At 43.3% G+C, this 15,228-nt stretch overlaps 1 protein-coding gene across 1 annotated transcript in view; it reads right to left on the bottom strand.

Annotated features, from left to right (window-relative positions):
* cacna2d1a (calcium channel, voltage-dependent, alpha 2/delta subunit 1a) overlaps nt 1-15,228 on the bottom strand; it is an 89,109-nt gene that overhangs the window by 53,241 nt on the left and 20,640 nt on the right. The window lies entirely within an intron of this gene.

Genomic DNA, 15,228 nt, shown 5'->3' with positions numbered 1-15,228 from the left:
TCTGTACCTGGTCCAGAAACGCACTGTACTATTAATTTCCCCAGGGAAATATCAAATCCAGCTCTTTCTGCTTACTCCTGGGTTTCAAGTCACACAGAAGGAGCAGATATTTGATTGGGGCAACGTAGTAAATTAATTTACGAAATGAGAGGAGGGGGGGGGGTCGAAACAATGAATTATTGAATTAATTCTGCTGTGAAATTAAACAAGATGCTCGCGAGAATCAGAGAGGCAGAACAAGGTCTGATTGTGAATCGCATGCTGGGATATTAGTCGCAGTGTTTGGGTGCAGAATCAGACCTTTAACAAGACACCAACTGTGCTTTTATCTTTGTTTATAAATGTGAAATCACTCATTCACAAGCTCTAAATATCTTCTACTATCATCACAACATTTTTTATATCTTGCACTGCTCCCTCTTTCTTTCTCAAAGAATGACCCCTTTCCTGTACAATCAACTGGCACTGAGGCAACATTTTGATCATGAAACCCCCCCCCCCCCCGGAGATCTGGCTTCAGATGACTCGTTATGTCTGTACGCCATGGCGCCCCATAATGCATGCCGGGGGCTCTGGTGGTCGGGAACACAGTTACCTCGACAGCTTCTGAGTTGTGTCTCATTAGCGGGGAAATTTAGCAGCAGGTGTCAGAGACGGCGGGACCTTGCGGCTAGCGTAGGAGCAAAGGTGAAACGGAGTTATGTGTGTGTTTGTGTGGTTAAAGCAGGAAAGAAAAGCTTCACTGCGTTTTGAACACTAACCATCGTTGTATGGGTAAGAATGCATATGTCTCGGAAAAAAATAATTGGGCTACGTACCTCCCAATGGGTCGTCCTCCTTCCTATGTCTATGTTAGCTTTTTATATTTGTGAATTTCCCTACAGTATTTCATGTTTTATATACAAACACACTTTGCAGATGCAGCTGCCAGTTACCGTTGGCTCCACAGCTGCTAATGAGAACTTACTGTCAGGTTCCAGTCAGGTCATTAATGGCGCAAAGAAAGATTGGGGTGTGAGTTTCAATCAATCTATTAAACTGCTTATCTGATGCTGTGGTCACAAACCTGTCGATGGTGATTTACTCAGGAAGTACTCCTGTTTGAGCTCAAAGCGTCATTAAAAGAATGAAATTCAATAAGAGGTCCAAACAAAAGCAATTTGCAAAGAACAGCCAGCATATTCACAGGCCAGTGTCGGTCACAGCAGTCCTGGTTTCATCTTTTTTAAGGAACAGTTCAAATAAATATTAATGTCCACACTGACCCTTTAGCTGCATCTAAAAGCAGATTTTAAAGTATGTAAAGTCTATGCTAAGTGCTGTATCACAGGCAACTGGACCTTGAAGACGTTTCACCTCTCATCCAAGTGGCTTCTTCAGTTTTAACCAACTGGAGGGGAGTTACAGGTTTTCAAACCCTGTGTGGGAGCGTCCTTACAGAGTCGTTAAGGACACGTGTCAACAGTTTCAACGACTAAAGTGACTCGATGTCTCTTGAAATGAATGAAGCAAAAATGCTTGGACGTAGACAGACATAAAGATAAGGTTTCCTTCACTCTTCACAAGTGCTTGTTTGAAGAAGATCGAGTCATTATTTATCTGCGAAGTGAGCAAATTCTGTTGCTACAAATATTTACAAGACAGAAACTAATGATTACACCAGAGCATTACACATAATGTGTGTGTGTGTGTGGACAACTCCTGTAAAGGGAGCAAAAATCTGATTATACAGTCACACTGTGGGGGTTAGCATCTGTTCTGGGGACGACTCAGGTTTAAGGGTAGGCAGGTAGTGGTTCTGGTTAGAAATGAATCTCAGTCAGTGAAATGTCTTGTATTTAGTATTGTTTTATTCTGTTGACCTTGTCATTTAATTCAAAGTGGGACTTACTGACACTTTCTTTTGATGCCTCAAAACCAACAGTTACAGCTGCCACCTCAGATTTCCAGCAGCTGTACGCACGCACGCACACACACCTGCCCGCAAACACACACACATGCTCTGAGCACAGAGAGGAACTCGTTAATGAGTATCTTTACGGCAGATCAAGAGGTCAAAGAGTCAAAGGCCGGCAGCTGTTGCAGTTTCCTCCTCTGCTCTTTCATGTCAAAACCAGGGTCTCGCTGTATGATCTCGCCACACCTGTAAGTGGTGTCAGATCCGCAGAGCTTCGTGGGTTGTACACCTGACAGCGTGCGTGAGCATAAGTCAGATGATAAGTCACAGGAACTGAACGTCGCGATGGATTCTGAGCTCAGAGAAACTACGACCTGTCTCTGGAAAGTGCTGTAAGTAATGAGAATAAACAAGCACGACAGAAATATGGACTTGCTAATGAGCTGGCATTACATTTTATGATATCAGCAAGCTGCTATAGAATGACTAATGAGAGCATATTGCTGAGCTACAGAACAGATAATGAGGATGATCTGCTCCTGGTTCATGCAGCGTACCAGCCGGTGGTTTTATGCCTGGAAATCAGGTACCGCCATGTGGTTTAAGTCGTTGTTTTTTCCTCGTGTGCAGCTATTGTGGCAGAGGAGGTTTACTGCCCATGCACTAAAACATACTGAGTAGTGGAACGAGACGTACGGCATATAAACAACAGAGAAAAACTGGGCTGGGGTGCTAACAATGAGCAAGTGGGAAAAAATGTTTAACAAGCTGCAAGTGCCTGTTTCAGAGCAGATCTCCCATAAATCCACTGGTATGCACATGCAGAGAAAGAGTGTGTGTCTCCATTTTTGGAGAAAATGAATCATGATCACTCGAATGCTTTAAATCTCCCACGATCGAGCGTCATTAAATACTTCAACCTAAGGGAACGCATCTCCTGAATCTCCTTTCTCACCCGGGTTGATCAGATGAACACAAATTCATCAGCACAAAGTACACAGAAGTAAGTCTGAGGGCGACGTAACGGACTTCTGTTCTGCAGCCTACATGTGGGAAGTACCCTGATCTCTCTTTTGTTCTCTTCTCAGCGCCTGCGACTCCTCTCGAACGCAACTTTTTGTGGATTTACGATGCGCAGTCTCTCACGGTTTTGTTCTCCCGCACTCTTCGCAGAACAGCGCCGGCTCTCCGGTGATCAATCACAGCCCTCGCTTAGTTTTAACGGAGGACAGACTTTGTCTAATTTAAACGCGAGTCATGGGAGTCTGAATGCAGGATGTGGAGAGGGAGGGCAGAAAGCAATGAGATCGATTAATGAAAGTAAACTTGTGCACATACATCTACAATACAAAATCCAAAAACCTTCTTCATGTCTGGGTGATTGATTTAAGATGGTAAAAAAAACACACACAGAGATGTTCTGTGTAAACACGCCTGCTTTCCTGACAGACACGTTCCTGGCAGGCTGATTAGAGCATCTAGTCTTGCCAGGACAGCACACACCACACACACACACACACACACACACACACGCACACACACACACACCTGCAATCTCACTGATGTGTAGGGAGGCACGGGAGAGCCAGGGAAACATGAGCATCTGCTGTTGTGACTGGCAGCACTTTAGTCAGATCTATCCTGCTCAGCCTGTAGGGAGCCAGGAGGAGAGTGGTGAGAAAGAAAAAGGGGGGGAGAGAGATTTGCACTCTCTCTCTCTCACACACACACACACACACACACACACACTCAGGCAGAGTGTCACAAGAAAGGAAGAACAACTGTGTACAGTCAGTTGACAAGTTAACTCTATTTACTACACGTGTTTTAGACAGGAAGTGGCCCTCAACAACATAGAAACTTCCCAGGAAGTGACTTGTTAGAGGCTGGCGTTACCGTCTTGCCATCCACTGCTGTGCGCTGGTTTGACAGCCCATCTCTCCTCCAGCAAACTCTATCTGTGCGCCAGCTGGCTGCGAACAGCTCCCAATTACAGCTGTACCTGGCTTCAGTGTTGACATGGCGCTTCTTGAAGTAATGTCACAGTCTCTATCACCTTGGATTCGGCTTTTCATGTCACTCTTTTGTGATCGGGAGACGAGTTGGCTCGGCGCCCGCTTCCTTTAGCTCCCACTTAAGGCTGAGACAGTGTTTTGGCATCAGTGTTTTGAGTGGATTTATTGTCGGTGATAATTTAACACGTCGATTTGTTTCGGCGCTCATCGCGCCAAGCTGTTGCTGATGCATCGAGCCGCCAAGAAGGGAAAAAAGATCTGAAATCTGCAGCCAAAGAAAACAGTCAACGATGTCAACTATCGTTCTGCACATCGCATGATGACACATCTATCCTGTAGCACAGCTGCTGCTGTCTGGGACCGCGTGTGACGGAGAGCAACAACGAGCGAGACACATCAAATGTACACACCCTCTCTGTATGCATGTACTGTAAGTTTCATGTAGGTAGACGGAGATGACAAACACAAAGCTGGAGCCGCGGAGACGCACGGAGAGCGCGACAGCTGGGCTGACAAGGGAGCCAGACACACAACACACACACACACACACACAGACACACACTCCAGGAAGTGGTGAATAATGAGTCACTGGTGGCCAAAATCACTTACACACACTCATTCTCGATCTCACTGATTCAACTTTTTCTGCGACATTATAGATATTAAATATTAATAGTTTCTGGCGAGAGCGACAGAAATATGTTTGCACAATATTGCTTTCTTTTTCTGCGAGCTGGTATCATTTGCAAAGGTTTTCTGAATTCTCCTTTGAGCTGCTGTTCACCGCCCCCTCACTGCTAACTGTATATACTGTACATTGTTGGCTAAAGCTGCCGTTTTTAAATATGTTTCATAGTCTTCTGGCACACAAATGTAGAGCAGGGAGGCAGCGATTTTGGCTTTATGGTGTGCTGCAGTTCTGCATGTGGGTTTGTCCAAGTGGTGTTGCCGTACCCACGCAGAAGCTGTTGCTCGACTGCTGTGGGTAGGTACAGTCAATGTCAAAGACCGTCTCTTTATTATATTACATTAAAGATGTACTTAAAAGAGGAAAACTAGAATGTAGTCAATAATGATCGTTCTGGTAAAGTGTTATGAAAATTACAACTTTATTAATGTTGTCAACTCGCAATGTCGTGCTTGATTCCTGTCAGAGAGTTAGCTAGGTTGCAAAAATGTCATGCATTAACTAGTGAACAGCCTGGTCACTAGGCATTCAGTATTATTTAGTGATATAAGTAATATAATGCCATGTAAAATAAATATATGGTGTATGCATGCTTGTGTGTTCGATCATACCGTATTGTATGGATTCCTGAAGGTGTTTAGTTTCTGTCCCTGACAATATATCAAAAAAACTAACAAAACTAGAACTAGATAGCCACTCTAAATCTGAAACCACCGATAACTGCTGAACTATAACTGTACTCACTCTTAGATACCAGCCACCTAAATACACATGGTATTACATCATCAAGATCGTTACATTATTCCATGAGAAATTCATGAAAATGTCGGAAAAGATGTCCTGCATCCGCACCAAAAGGGATCGGGATGGGAAACAACAATTTGTATTGTGTATTTTTAGTCTGTGTGTGTTCCATAAATCAGCCCCAATCCCATAATTGATCCAGTTCCACTACCAAGAAACTATAGTGCCTTTCAATCTCTCCTACACTGCGCTGATGTCTCAGGACTACTCACAATATTAGATCACTCTGCAAGAAGCTTGCTGCTCTGAGAGCCCCACTGTACACTGCACTGCCATCAGCATAAATTACCTGCCGATAATAACTCCTCGACATGTGACACTAAAGGAAAATTTATGTTGTTTATTCAACAATTATTATACATTCTATTATTATCATACAGCAAATATTGGCCAGCGCTTAACTGAGAGATATTCTTGGACATAACGACATAACGAGCTCTCTTCAGAATGTCATCAGAAGTAAAATCTAAGTCGTCACAACATTTGATCTTTGAGCACAAGTGGCTAAGCACTCATGGGAAACTGTTTTCTCTTATCGTACAACTTAATAAAATAACGTGTTGAGCGAGGAGCCTAATGAGCATGTGTGTGAGTGTGTGTGTCCCTGTGTGTGTGTGTGTGTGTGTGCCTAGTCTGTGATTAGGGCTTTAACAGCAGCGTCTAATGACTCACAGCATGTCATCCAGTGTCGGTTTAATAACGCACTTCCAGACACTGGAGATCAGTGACTCCTCTGTAATTACGCACCACTACATAACACAGCGTTTTAAAGAGCTCCTATTCGAGAGCTCACACTCTTAGCTCTCATCCTTTTCGGACAATTTAAATGAACACGAATGCCACTACACAGGCAGTTTAGTGTTTTAATGCATGCATAGGTTGGATTACGGCGAGCGAGGGCACTTGAATTAAAGTACCCAGTGAAGGAGAAGTGATTCATTTTGGGAGAGACAAATCTGTTTATGATGCCCACGTTGCCTAGCGACCAGGGTGTCATGGTAACCTGCCGCATCCGTGGTCCATGCTCTGTGGAGAGCGAAGAAGCTCCCATGCGACGGCAACACAGGAGACCCAGAAACATTTTGTTCATCATCTCGCCATTGTAGCGCGGGCCATCTTTCTCCCGGGCAATTAAGACCCGACTCAAACCTGCGTCTCTGTGCCAACGCCAGCAGCCCACTCACAATTAGGAAGGTTTTGGTTTCCTATCGGCGGAAAACCCACGCTGAGGGTGATTTAAACCAACACGAGAAGCCAAGGTTGAAAAACAACTGTTGTTTCTGTTTCCAAAATGGCTACCAACTGTGGCTCACACTCTGGTGGGCAGCCAAAGCCTTTTTGGATCTGCTGCCAAGGCACTAATGCGATCCCAGGACTGAGATAACCCTGACCAATCAATATTCAAATAGCAAAGTCCTCAGCTGTCTGCTCTGTAGTCCTGTACTGTCTCATCCTCTGATGCTCTCCCTCTCTTTATCTTTCTCTTTTACTTCGCTCAAGTAAAAAGTCTCCAGGAAACAAAGAGCCTCGCTCTCTCTTATTACTCATTCTTCCTTTTATTCTCTCCTCTCTTTGATTTAAATCACCACGTCTTCTCTGCAGGTCAGTCCGCTCTCGTCTGTGCAGGCGGTCCGTCTGGGGGAGGTCTTGGCAGGCCGCCATGTCCCTCGAAGCTGGTGCTTTTTTGTCAACAAGCATCCCTCAAGGTGGGTACAAAGCATCAGAGGCAGTTCCTTGAAGGCACACACACACAGAATAACCTTCCCCCTCGTCCCAACAAGTCAGCCCTCGCTCACCAGTTTCAGGCCATCTTGAGACTGGCCATCAGCGAGGGACATCCTCCTTGGCTTTTTCATGTCAAAAGTAACAACTGTGGGGTTTTACATTTACAAGGACAAACGAAGGGCGTGTCACTACTTTTGCAGCCATTTTATATTGAAACGACTGCAACATTAAGGAAGCTAGGTCAATGAAATGTTTGTAAGTAGTTACCTTCAGTTACCTTTTTTTTAATCGAGGAAATCTGTTACGTTAAAATAGACTAATTATGTTAAGCTGCTAAACTTTTTATATCATATAACTTGAATTTAATAGTCAACTTTACTTGGCGATCTTGAGGTCATCACTTGCAGAAAAAGAAAATGATCTACTAACAAAAAAAATGACGAAAAAAGTTGTACAAAACAGACACACACAGCTTTTAGGTAATCTGAATCCAGCATGATAATGGCAGAGTCCGTCACTGCCAATAATAACTACTATACAGAGAGGTAATTCCCGATATAGATACATTGAATGACTGTTGCAGAAAAAATGCAGACCATAAAATAAAATGTGGTTGATTTCATGAAAAAACAACAGATTCTAACATTAAAATCCCCTCAGCCCAAATGCTTTTCTTTATTTCTTTATTTATTCTACGATGACTCATGACTCATGTCATTATTTTCTTGTCCAGCTGGCTCATTAGACGTGCTCTGACAAATATCTCAAACTAAGACACAAAAGTTGGACAGTTCCCAGTGCTAGAAACAAGTAGTTACCTCAGCATATTATCAGAGTTTCCTCTCAAGCTTTTGAAATGTAAAACACTTAAACACAACTTGGTTATGTGAATTAAATTTCAGTGCATTTTGTCTCAGATATTTAATATAAGTCACTGCTACATTTTGCTTTTCAACCACCACAAACTGCTCCACCTTCTTATGATAAATGAACCCTTTGCCCGTGTCACTGTGGGAAGACGGATGACCTATTCCTCTGGGGGGAAGTTAACCACAGGCCCCATCAAAGAGTATTGGTTAAGAGGAAAGATTCAATTATTGATGAGAACAGAGTCAGGAGTGGCCTGGATATCAGAGAGAGGCGATCTACTGTCAAGGCGGGTTAAAAAAAGAAACGCAGGTCGATGCAACGACCAGATGGACAAAAGGTGTCCGAGTGTATGGGGAGCATCGGAGTTCATTCGCAATTAATCAGCATTGCCACGCCTATGTGCATGCTGTGGCTCGGAGTCACAAGTACATGTGAGCTCAGGGTGGATGTAATGATGGAGGCAACTGGAGGGAAGTACAGTGGAGGAGGATCTGAGTCATAGCCACACAAAGCGATAGAAACTGTGAGGAGGTAAACAGTGCAGGGAGGCAGTTCTTCCTTTGATTACATCAGTCAACTAGAATCTCTGTTGTGTAATGATGTATTAATGATGATTTGGGTTTTTTGTGTGCGATTTAATGACAACAGTCAGACGTGCATGTTTGAATGTGCTATATGTTAGACTATGTTCATTCTCAAAATAAATTTGGGGGCAATATAACATCTGTATGCTGGGATGTCCAACCCTCTTGTCAGAAGCAAGACAAGCGCATGGAGTGTTTTTGCCTCGTGTCTCTCCCTCTGTTAATCATTTTTTCAATTAAGGTGTTCAGAGGCGCAAATGCAATCCCAGAAAACCCGCTGAAGCAAGACGAAAACTCCTTTTTGTGGGAATACAGCATCTATAGCTAGAATCGGGGTGGGTTTGGAGCCCTCACAGAGGAGAAAAACTTGCTAACTTGGATAGAGAAAAGCAAATGCACACCTGTAGCACCGTAGGGAGAGGACTTTTAAGGTAACGTGAGAGCAGAAGTTTCAGTCGTCCTTGGAGAAAACAGATGGGCAAACAATGCCCTGCCTTATATTAACGTCATGTTTCAGGAGACGCCAAGTTTCCTGGTCAAGCATGAGGATGAGAAATTACTCAAGAAGGTAATGATTTCATTTTTTGGCAACTTCTTATACATTAAAACATCCTTCTGTGCTCAATTTGTTCGAAATGTTGTTCGGATGGTGCAAAAGTGCCCTCTCTTCCCGAAAAATGTATCACGACTTTCTGTGCTCTGGTGCCTCCCCGGCACACATGAGGTGCCCTTTTTATTTTTTCGCCCCCTGCCCCAAAAACATCCTGAGTCCGCCACTGCCTATAAATGTTGAAGATATGGTAAAGAAAAACAAGATATGCTGGTTCATTTTTCACACAATCTGGAGCATTACAGCTAAAAAGACGGAGTGGCCTGAAGAGGAAAGAGAAGTTGGAAACAGAGACGACAGGCAGGACAGAGAGAGGAGATCAAATTTTAAAGTGTAACGCTTCCTTACTTTCAGAAGAATTTATCATCCATATTCACACTGTGCCCCATTTACACATACATGGACGCACATACACACACACATGCATCCAAAAGGGAAGAAATTAGAAAGGACAGAAATGGAGAGAAGAGGAACACGGGGCAACGCAAAAATGGGACAATGGGAATGAAGAGTGACAGAGAATTGGGGTGAAGTTATGGGAAAGGAAGTTACGAGGGAGTTGTGAGCAATGAGGATGGAAGGACAGGGTTGGAGGGAGGAAGGAGAGAAAAAAAAACATAGAACGAGTAAATACCGTATGTGACAAGAATGGAGGTCCAGAGGTGGGAAAGGATTTCAGGGATGTAAACAAAGGCTAGAGAAAAGGGAAGGTGACTGCACTTGTGTGTGTGAGCATATAGAAGGCCAGTGTGTGCAGCCTGTAAAGGTTCGGCGTCTGTAATCTCCAGAGTCACATCAGCAGTGAAACTAAGCTAAGACAGCAGCCGCCCAAAGAATCTGACTCATCTTCAGAAGTATCAAAGAGATCTGGGAGACAACTCTCAGTCTGGCACACACACACACACACACACACGTCGATATCTCCCTCTAAAAAGTAATCAGCTACGGCACGCTGCAGATGACAACGAGACTTTCGGGGGTTTTGTCTGAGGTAGAAAGTTTTGCAGCTCTCTCAGCACCGTGGCGGTTTCTTTCCTGTTGAGAATTACAGTTTCACTTGACAGCCTTTTAAGCACAACGTGAACCAAATGCAGAATATTGTGGCGCGACATGAAAGAGGAAAAATTCTTTGATCGCCCATGAGCGGTTTGGAAACAAAACTATTTCCCCAGTCGGATCACCAACACTTTGGGAACATTAACTTGAAATGGTTGAGACAGGCGTGTGAGGATGGAGAGCTGTATGTTTACAGGCTTTAATGCATGAAATCTGAGACAACAGACCTTATATGAACTATCCATCTTGCAAAGAAGTCCCCTGGATACTGGCTACTACTGCGGATTCAAACCAAAAAGCAGTACAGATACATGGCAGATACAAATCTGTTTCTAGGACATCTTTGATGGATTCGAGAAGGAACTGACAGTCTGTCGAATGACATAAATTGAGAAAAGAAAACGAGCTCCAGCTATGCCAACTGTGTACAGACAGACGCCAGTATCAGCAACACAAATCTGAGCAAAAACTGACATAAGTGGTACAAACTTAAAACACACTGGAATTATTCCTGAAGACTTGTGGCACTTTACGAAGTTGTTTGCCAAGACAGATGACTCCCAACTGGGTGTATTTGTACAGCTGCCTGAGGGGATGTGGAAAGATTGTAGATGGTAGTTTCATCCAAGTAATTTAAAAAATAAAAAGCAGAAAGAATGATTTGGTACTAAAATGTGTCCACATATTCGTGTTTTGGAGGAAAATAAGCAGCTTAAGTGCATCATAAAGGATCTGTGAACCTTTATAAGGCATTGTTCTCAATTTAGATCCATAGTTAAAGTGACACTTGCCTTTAGCTAACTAGAGCTAACTGCTAGCACGCTGAAAGTGACTCGAGCAGGTGCTGTTGTTCAAAGCAGCTATTGGCTTTTAGCTACATCCGCTTGCTGCTATCTAGCTAACCTAGCTAACTTACGACCTTCAGTGCAATCATCGTTGCTAACATTAGACACTACTAAGCCACGTTTGCTGCCGTTCTTGCAGCAACCAGCTAGCTCTTAGGTAGCTGTGCTTTTAGCTAAAATTAGCAATAGCTGTCTGGCTCATCAACAACAACCATGTTGTTACCGTCGTGTTAATCTTAATTCATCTAAAGCTTAGTAATGGTTTACAAGGACACAAGAGTGTTTCTTATGCTATAATTAACAATAAAAAGAAACTGTAAAATGTAAGAATTGTCCGCCTGTCACATTCATACCCAAAACAAATAGGGGGCAGCATATCACCAGAGTAACCGCTAACTGCTGCTAACCATAGCTGCCTTAGCTAGTTAGCTTAGTTAGCCCTGTAGCTAGCAGTTCAGTTCGGAAATGTGGGTGTTTACACTGCTAACACAGGAGCTTTGGACCTGGACGGGGTGGGGCTAGCTGGTTAGCGTGCTAACCTCAGAAGATATGTCTGCAACACAGTACATAAACATCATAATGTTAAAACTGCTATTTATTCACATTCTTAATAATAATAATAATTTAATATACAATAATTTCAACTTAAATTCTTACATACTGCTCCTTTAACGTTCTTAAGCAGTCTTTAAACTGTAAACAAGTTTCTCATAGGTGTTAATAATGATGTTAGTGTGAAGTTTTGCTTTTAACAGCTGAGAGACAGTCTTAGGAAGAGTGGTTCTTGTCTTGTACACAGCTCAAGACAGAGTCAGACCCACTGTGAGTGTAATAATAAACTAAAATCTGTCTCCCTCTGAGTAGCCACAGCTGCCAACAGCTGAGAGATTGCATGTCGCGAGAGCACCGCCCGTCAAACGCAGCGCTTGAATTGAGGCGACAGGACGGGCAGATGTCAGATTGACAGACAGCAAATCCGAGCGGGCCCCTGATTAAGTTAATGACAGCAGCCATCATTCTAATGGGATTGTGTACCTCGATGCCTGGCGAACACACACACGCACATGCACACGAAACAAATAAACACTTGCAAAGCGTAGCCAGAAGAGACAAGTTGGCCTAGTGTAAAGAGAAATGCCACCAGTCAAGAGAGGCGGTGTCCATTTGGCTTATTTCAAAAACAATAGCCTGAACTGTACAGCTGCAAGGGGAGGAAATACAGACAATTTCAGTGGGGTTTAAGCCTTCTGGCGTCATGCCTTACAGTGTTTTGTTACAAGTTTCTTTTGCTGTGGTAGAAATCAGCGCATCATACACCTCATCAGGCTACATCCAGAAGATGATGTATACGTATTGTTCTTTTCGGAACTGATTATGGAAGTAGCTAAGGAGTGAGACTTCTCTCTTCTTTCTCATCTCTGTTGAGAGTTGCACATGTGCAGTACCCATCACGCATCAATCAAAAAGCCAGATGTAAGTGGGAGTTACTGTTATTCAACTTCTTGCTTTGGCATATTAAACTTTCCGCATTGAGAAGGGTCTTCCGGCAACTATTTTCCAAGGTGGCTGAGATAATGCCTTGTTTCTGCTGCTTGGCTAATGGGTTAACTGTTGTTCAAATGTGCCTTCCTGCGGTGTTCAGCTGGATTCGGTGATACAGATCACAATATCAATTGAACATTACAGTAGAGGGGGCGGATTCGGGGAAGATGGGTCTACCGAAAATGCCATTAGCGGCATCTAATCGCAAAATAACCAGAATTCAGTGTAACAGTATCTGGAGGTTGGAAACTTTTCCATGTACCGCAGCACATAGCAGTGCCGCGCATGAAGAAGAGGAGAGTGCTGCCTGTTGAATTGTGTACTAAGAGGCAAAGATCCTAATGGATGGGAGGTCTGTAATAGGCTTCTAGTCTTTTGTACGCTGCCTCATGGGAGGTATGGCGTAGTGCACTGATGGGCCTCTTACAGCTCACCCTCTACTCATCATCATATCTCCTCAGTGTCTCTTAGATAGAAAGCTATAACCTCTCACACAATCGCTCTCTTACTCGATGACTTCATGACGTGTGCAATCAGCCCTCTCGAATGGAACATGGGATAGAGAGCCATTGTGGAAGTTGTTAAGTCGAAGGGAGGGGTTGAAACCAGTGCAGAGAAATATTAGATTAGCGTAGGTCAGGTCGAGATCATTACAGATGCTGCAGTCATCCTTTCCCTATGCCCATTTCAATTCATGATTCAGCTAAGTGGACACAGCAACTATTTATGGTCCCTTACATAAATTGATCGCCATAAAGCTGGCTCGACTCCACTTCATTATACAGAACACCATTTGCAGTAGCTACCACACCACCACGGGGCCATCTCCTCTTCAATGCTAATGCAGTGTCAGGCAAATACTTTTTGCGAGGAACAGAAGAAAAATCAGCATATGGTGTTCAGCTAAAATAAATAAATATATATATATCATCCCCGCCTCCCTCGCTGTTTTCACACTTCCAGTAAAGAGCTCAACAACTGTTGTTAACTCACGCAGGTGAAACACACAGCAGATGGTGTTGATAAAACGGAAGAAAATAACTTGTAGCTCAACGTCTCTATTCCGCTGCCATCAATCCACTCGATAGTCGTGATTCTCTCCCAAGGTGCAACAGAACAACACCAAAAACTAATTGTCCCTCGTCCCGTGGCAATTACTGGAATGTAAGAAAAACAAGAACGCTCGGGAAGATTGATGGGTTAATCAATGAGAACGTAACTATGGCAACAGGCTGTCTGGATTTAATTGGATATTTCTGACTCTCGGAGCCCGATTGATCGAGACCGGGAGCGCCTGGGGACCTTAATTCAGTTGGCCAGATACTGTTGTGTTTAAACTAAGGAGCAGTGAAAGGTCGTATTGATCAATTTAGCTTGTTGCCCTTTGTAACTACATGCAAACACGACTGACAGTCTACGGCCACACTAGCAGGTTGGTGAGGCTTTACTGGTAACATTAGCATGCGCTAACGCTGATGTTTTGCAGGTAATGTTTTCCATGTGCACAATCTTAATTTTTCAAGTTAGCATTTGCTAATTAGCAGTACCCACTACTGGGTGGCGTTTAACCCAGGATGCAGCAACGTGGCCTGTGCAAAATAGTGTCGGAAACTTGCACGTGGGGAGGTGAGCCCTGGCATTAAAATTGTTAAATCCCAGCAAAAGAAAAGAAAACAGCTGCTAGCTTGTCGGTTGTTGTTATTGTTTAATGTACCAGTAGTTAAAGGAACGGGGGAGTAGGTGCCCAATTACCTACTTATATGATACATGATATAACAACAGTCTACATTCGGTAAATCAGACTACAGCATCTTGATCATCTTACTAAATTTCATGGCAAACCATTAACAAATTGTTGAGGCATATCACCCGAAACCACCAATATGAACCTAACGGTTGCGCTAGAAGATGGAAAATAGTTAGGGGTTCTTCAAAACCTTCTGCCAACCTATCCAGTAGATGTTGAGATGGATAAGTGAAAAAAGGTTTGACCTGTGTGGCAATAGATGAAAAGTCGGGGTCACTGATGTTACATGGCTGCACAAAATTTATTGGCAATCTATTTAGTAGTTGTTGAGATATTTCAGTCTGGACCAAAAAGTGGTGGACCAGCCCGACTGATTAATATTGTTATCACTAGAGCGAGCCAAAAAGCTAACATGTAAACTATGGTTTGCAAAACGTCTGTACACTATAAACTGATTTAACAAACGAAGGAACCAAATCCAAGACAACCTCACTGTTCTTCCAGCCTTGAATTATCAGCTACATGTGCTACGCTGTCAGGGAGACTTCATCACAAAATGAATGCATTTGGCTAGCATAGCTTTTCTAGCATTTTGCGTCAGCTCAGTTCAGTCAAATGACCCATGAGAAGAAGCCAGTATGAATTAGGTTTGAGGGCTCGTCCTCAGTGGTCGGAGGAAAGACCAAGAATTCCTGAAAGTTGGAACTAAACAGGGTCATCTGTAAACAATAACATCGCCAAAAAGCAAACTGATACGACACATACACTCAGTGGAAATCTTTTATCATTTTTTGGCATGTATCAACCCAGACTGGTAACTTTGAATTAAGTCATCTAGCTGGAGG

The sequence above is a fragment of the Pagrus major genome, chromosome 14 (genome assembly GCF_040436345.1).
Source record: "Pagrus major chromosome 14, Pma_NU_1.0".
In the NCBI taxonomy this organism is placed as follows: Eukaryota; Metazoa; Chordata; class Actinopteri; order Spariformes; family Sparidae; genus Pagrus; species Pagrus major.
The sequence above is the reverse complement of the archived record's forward strand: the minus strand, read 5'-3'. Positions and strand labels throughout refer to the sequence as shown.